Source organism: Dreissena polymorpha, chromosome 15, assembly GCF_020536995.1.
Source record: "Dreissena polymorpha isolate Duluth1 chromosome 15, UMN_Dpol_1.0, whole genome shotgun sequence".
Classification (NCBI taxonomy): domain Eukaryota; kingdom Metazoa; phylum Mollusca; class Bivalvia; order Myida; family Dreissenidae; genus Dreissena; species Dreissena polymorpha.
The window spans coordinates 1,987,437-1,993,225 of record NC_068369.1 but is presented as its reverse complement, the minus strand read 5'-3'; the positions used below and the strand labels follow the sequence as shown (position 1 = coordinate 1,993,225).

Sequence of the window (5,789 nt, the reverse complement as noted above, 5' to 3'; positions counted from 1 at the left end):
GTGCAGGCTCATCGCCCCCAAGGCACACAGGAGCAGGAAACACCAGATGAGCTTAACCCACCAGACCTTGGCGCTATTGATATAGGGGACTCCCACCATGGACGTCTTCTCGGCGAAGCGGCTAAGAAGGCGCAAGATGCTCTTCTTTTTACCATTTGAGTCCATGAAGCTGCCGCTGTCAATATTTTGTCCACCGCCAGACAACATCTCTCCTTCCTGTAAGATAACGAGCATACTGCACGAACACTCAGATTATATTATTCCGTCTAAGAATCTGTTTAGAACACACTTGAATATTTGTAAAAGTAAACATTGAAATCCCCTCACGAGAAGAAGAAGAAGATATCCAAAACTATATAATATGCACGATTAATGGTTAGTGCAACATTGAACTATGGTCTTTTGAGATCGATATACGACAATTAGGCGATGCACGATACGACACTCGACAAAATTTCGTACAATATTTCGTAAGATAAAGCTAAACAATTAAAACGCATTGTTCCTTATGGCAATTGCCGAAATTTCAACGCCAGATGTGATCTGGTAAAATAGATGTTTGTAGATACAACATGCTCGTTTTTATTATTGTTTTGCAAATTTAATTCCATTTTAATTTCCCACATCGATATAGTACCATTTTAGTGCTCGTGTGTCGTATGGATAGATATATTCGCGGGAAATTAACATGGAATTAATTGTGTCATAAATAAATAAAAACGAGCATTTTGTATCTACAAAAATCTATGTAATCATACAACATCTAGCGTTGAAATTGTGGCTATCGCTAAAAAGAACACTGATTGTTTAGGTGTAAACTTTATTTGACGAAATACTGTACGAAATTTTCGTTGATTTTGAGCGTTATAGAGGCTTTAAATTAACTGTTGGTATTTGTCCAGTGTCGTTGTTCCACTGGGGGCTGACGAGGTCAAAGCGTAGTCCGTTTCTCTACGACTTCGGGTATATGTTTTACTACGAAATTGTATCAATTGAAGTACAGATTGGTGGAAATATTGGGTTTTACATAGGTAAGATTATGCTTTTCTAATAACAAAACGGGGAATTTAAGCACAATGACATTTTAAAGGTCTGTTACTTCAAATTATGTGCCAACATGTGTCTGGTTTATGCGGTTATACATGAAATAGACCGCTGATTTATCAAACCTTAGTCAATTTCAATTTAACAAATGCAATTAAGGTTTACAACTGTGTTTAATTGACACAATTTTACAATTTCCATATTGATCTACGTATCGTTAAGCCACTGGTGTGTTTAGAAATGTGTAGGGTGACACAGTTATCAGAAATAAAGGCTGAATAGTATTATAAGGCATGATCATGCGTCTGACAGTATACGTATATGCCTCGCTACGACAACGCTTTAGCGTGTATGTGTTTCTCCCAGAATACGTATTGGTTATCTCTCAAAGGCGAAAGACATAAGTATGTGTTGGAATTAATACGTTCGTGTCAGAAGAGAAAGTCGCAAATTGATTACTTTGTTGGGGGATTTTGCTGAAACGACGTTATTGTGCACCATCTTCTACTTGATCTGTATTTTCTGTACTTTGCAGTGTATGCTATGATTTCCATATTCGTGTGAAGGGGGCGGAACTATATATATTATCATGGTATATAACTTTTATGACCCTGCAGACGTATCTTTGCGTCTTGTAGCAGTCATACTTTGAAAAACTTGTGACAAACGTAGGCATTCATCATCATCAGCAATGTGTCTATTTATCACACTATTTTCAAGCGGTAATGATAGCTAAAAGAACATAATAATATCCATATTTCAAGCTGCAAATTGATAAAACTGTTACTCGAGTAAATGTACAAATGATAAATATTTTACATTGTTTATTGTATATATCAAAGCGATTTTTTTGAAAATCGGTTATTGCCAATTAATTTTGAGATGAATTTCATGTTCGTATACATGATTTTACTTGTAACGGCCGTTTGGTGTGGACAGTAGAACCTCAATGTCACAAATCCGCAATTGCCTAATCAATGCATTGTTGTAAAGGTGTGGCAGTCGGTACCTGTCATAGGTTATTGCTTACTGCGTACATGACGGCCGGTAAATTTACATCGTGTTACACTGCCGCTACTTTCTGTTTTCCTTTTTCTATTTACGTCTGCGGTTTTCCTCGAATGTTTATCTCCAACTCCGGATATCTCCAACTATTTTTTTGTGTCCTTTCAATTTCAAGACAATGAGAGTCGACTGTTAATCAAATCATATTGCATGCGTGCAATTACATAAGCATAATACTTGTAAAATTTACGATTCCAGAAGAGGTCATTTGCCGGTCTTTACTTAATAGGCTCCACATTCACACAATTTGTAGGATACGACTTTAAAAGTGGAGTTGAATCATTGTGTGAAAAATGTATTGTTTTGTTACAATGTTTCCCAACTCCTTTCATTGAAGGGTCGTTTAAATTTATAATTAACACCTTCGCCCCTGTTACAATTTCAACAGACTGTTTTAATCAGATCAATTATATTGCAGATAGCAATTTGAATGTGAAGTGCGATAATACGATGGCGACAGTACGATAACGCTATAGTACGATGGCGACAATGCGATAATACGATGACGGCAGTACGATAACGCGAGAGGACGATGGCGATAATGCGATAATACGATGACGACAGTGCGATCATACGATGGCGACAGTGCGATGGCGAAAATGCGATAATACGATGACGTTTATGCGAAAATACGACGGCGACAGTGCGATGGTACGATGGCGACAATCCGACAATGCGATAATGCGATAGTACGATGGCGTCAATGCGATAATACGATGACGACTGTGCGACAATCCGATGACGACGGTGCGATAGTGCGATGGCGACATTGTGATAATACGATGACGACAGTACGATAACGCGATAGCATTGGAAATGGCAGTCTTCGGTAACTATAAACTGCATGTGCTATGTCCAGAAATGGATACAGAAACTTCGTTGAGTAACCTATACATTATATTTGTACTTCGTTGCACAACTAATACGTACTCTGTACGAAACCTATACATAACGCGACTTGTAATTTCCTCCGAAACAAAGCATTTGAATAATTACAATATATGTTCGTAACCGGTTTTCTACTTTCAAATGTGTAATATACACTGAATCAAAGTAAAATGTAGTTGTATTTAATTTAATTAACTGTAATTAGCTATTTTCACAGAATAACCATCCTATGCATTGCTTCAAATCAAAATGTTTCGATTTTAGCTCAAAATAAATGTAAAAGTTGCAACTACGCGCATTTGTTATTAGTTTGTTATTGAAAATAAGTACCTACCATTACTGGATGTTCCGTTCTCTAATCCATTAATACCAGAAACGATGAAACTATCCTGATTAAGTAGTGTATTTACACAATGTTTTCGTAGCAAAACATATACCAGACGTCGTAGAGAAACGGACTACGTTTTGACCTCGTCAACCCCAAATGTGTTCACTGTTGAGTGACGTATCGAGTGCCGCTATGAATTGTGTGTGTCACCTTAAAAGCGGAAAAGCAGAACAGAACAGAACAGAAAGTTTATTCATATAACTTGAACATTTCCAGTTCATCGTTACATGTACATAACTGACAATATAAGCAATAAGCATAAGGAGTAACGATATTCAACGCGACACGCTACATTTTATCGAACAAATATCATGCAATTGTCGCTATGACAACTCGTTGAATGTTGATAAAAATGTATCAATACATGCGGCACTTTATATTGAGGAGTAAGATCGCCCATTTTCGTTTTAAGATACACAAAAAAAAAACAATATAAAATCTCAAACGCTATAAAAGCGCTGCTATGTCTTTAATCATTCCGACTTTTTATTGGCTGTGACGCGTCTATAGCTTCGTTTTTTGTTGACATTTTCGAATACATTAAAATAATCGAGAAACATATAGATCCTGAAACAAGGTATAATGGTGCAATTGTCCCCATTTTCAAAACAGGATACATAGACTAAATGCATCTACTCATCGAAATATTACATTAATAAATATTTTAGATCACAAAAGTCACTTACATTGTAAAATCAAATAAAGTCTTGGAGCATGAATGATAATATATTTAACATTTTTACTCACTAAAATCCATACTACCATAAATAATACGGGCAAAAGACCGCGAAGCGGGCGTTGACCGTTCATACATATGGAAATTTAGACATAAAATTACATAAGAATACCACATAGGGATGCGTCTCAAAAAAATTGCCACGCGGCATATATTTTCGCGATGCTATTTATGACCTTGAACACATCAAAAACACTTTGACATATGCTAAATCACATGTAAATAAATACCTCATGAAAAAGGCATCAATGACATCATAATTGTGTAGCGAATTGCACTAAATATTCTCGCATTATTTGTTTTTCTTCGCAACCGTTCCAGAATTAAGTCATTACTCAATTATCTCCCCTGAATACTCTTCAGTGGGAATACTCTTCAGTGGGAATAATCCGAAGACTGGTTCACTACATATAGTGACAGTCTTTACCAAACACAATTTACGTGAACATAACCCGTCTTAAATATATTGTCGAATCTCAGATTTTTGTCGAATTTATTTGCTTTGATCTTTTCGATATCTTATTGTTATTATTATTCTGACAAATCGCAAACGCTTGTTAAAAAATTATTTGTTTTAAACATTATAGTTGGCATCTCTATTCTTCCAGTATTCTCGCGGTATTCCAATAACGACACCCTACTGACTATTTGTCAGAATTCGTAACGCATTTTCCATTCGCTCTCAGAAAGAAGTTTTACGTGTGATCATGGTAAGTTGTCGTAGTTATCCATCAGAAACACATTTATTCACAAAATTTAAAGATATTCCGATCTAACTTTTTAGTCTTTAAGCTTTAATTTTTAACGTATTTTCACCTCGTCTGCTCGCACTTTACCGATATCCCGAAAGGTTACATATCACTATGATAAGTTTAGGCCTAAAACCACAAATTCCGATACCGTTGGATTTTCTTTCCACAATCTGACATAAAAAATCTTCCAGATTCGAAATCAACAAAAACAAGACATTTATAAATTGTCTGCATATTGATTAAATTCTAAGATATTTGTTGGTTTTCCGTTTTTAGAAGCTGTTTTGCCAAGGCAAGAGGCCATTCTATCCAGCAAAACTGACAGTTTTGGTTTACAGAAATCAACAAAGGAGGGATTCCTGAACTATCAAAACTTCCAAGCTATGTACACAGTTATTATCTGTGGTGGTCTTTATTTGTTCTGTTGGTTTACTTGGATGGAACATGTGTGAACTTTTATAGAACTTTGAAAATTCTATATCTGTTTATATATAAACAAAAATCAGCTATGATATAATAAGATCAGATGTGCAAACAATGTCAAAGGGTTGTTAAATTACCAATTTGAAGGCAGTTGGGCTGAAAAAATATGAAAGTTTCCATGCAAATTTAGTCTGTATATCGACAAGTGACTGCCAATAAATGACAAACTAGAAATACAAAACTTACCACAAGTATGTAAAAGCACTAAGTACCTGTTGTGATCATTTTTAGTAAGATAGTGTAATTCTAAATAGTAGCAAATAACTTGTTTAGTAAATTCATAATGTAATTAATATGATTTCCTTTCTATTGTGTAATTAATAAATTGGTTGTTACTTGTTAATCCATGATAAATGTTTTATGGTTGGTAGAAAACCAGCATTGTTAATTTTGTAAAAGGTAATAAAATAACACCACTTTGTAATTTCATATA

General features: G+C 35.2%; 1 protein-coding gene across 1 annotated transcript in view; it reads left to right on the top strand.

Moving 5' to 3' along the window:
• The window catches only part of LOC127860496 (helicase with zinc finger domain 2-like), a 268,978-nt gene that overhangs the window by 60,435 nt on the left and 202,754 nt on the right, over nt 1-5,789 (top strand). The gene's annotated exons all lie outside the window — the stretch shown is intronic.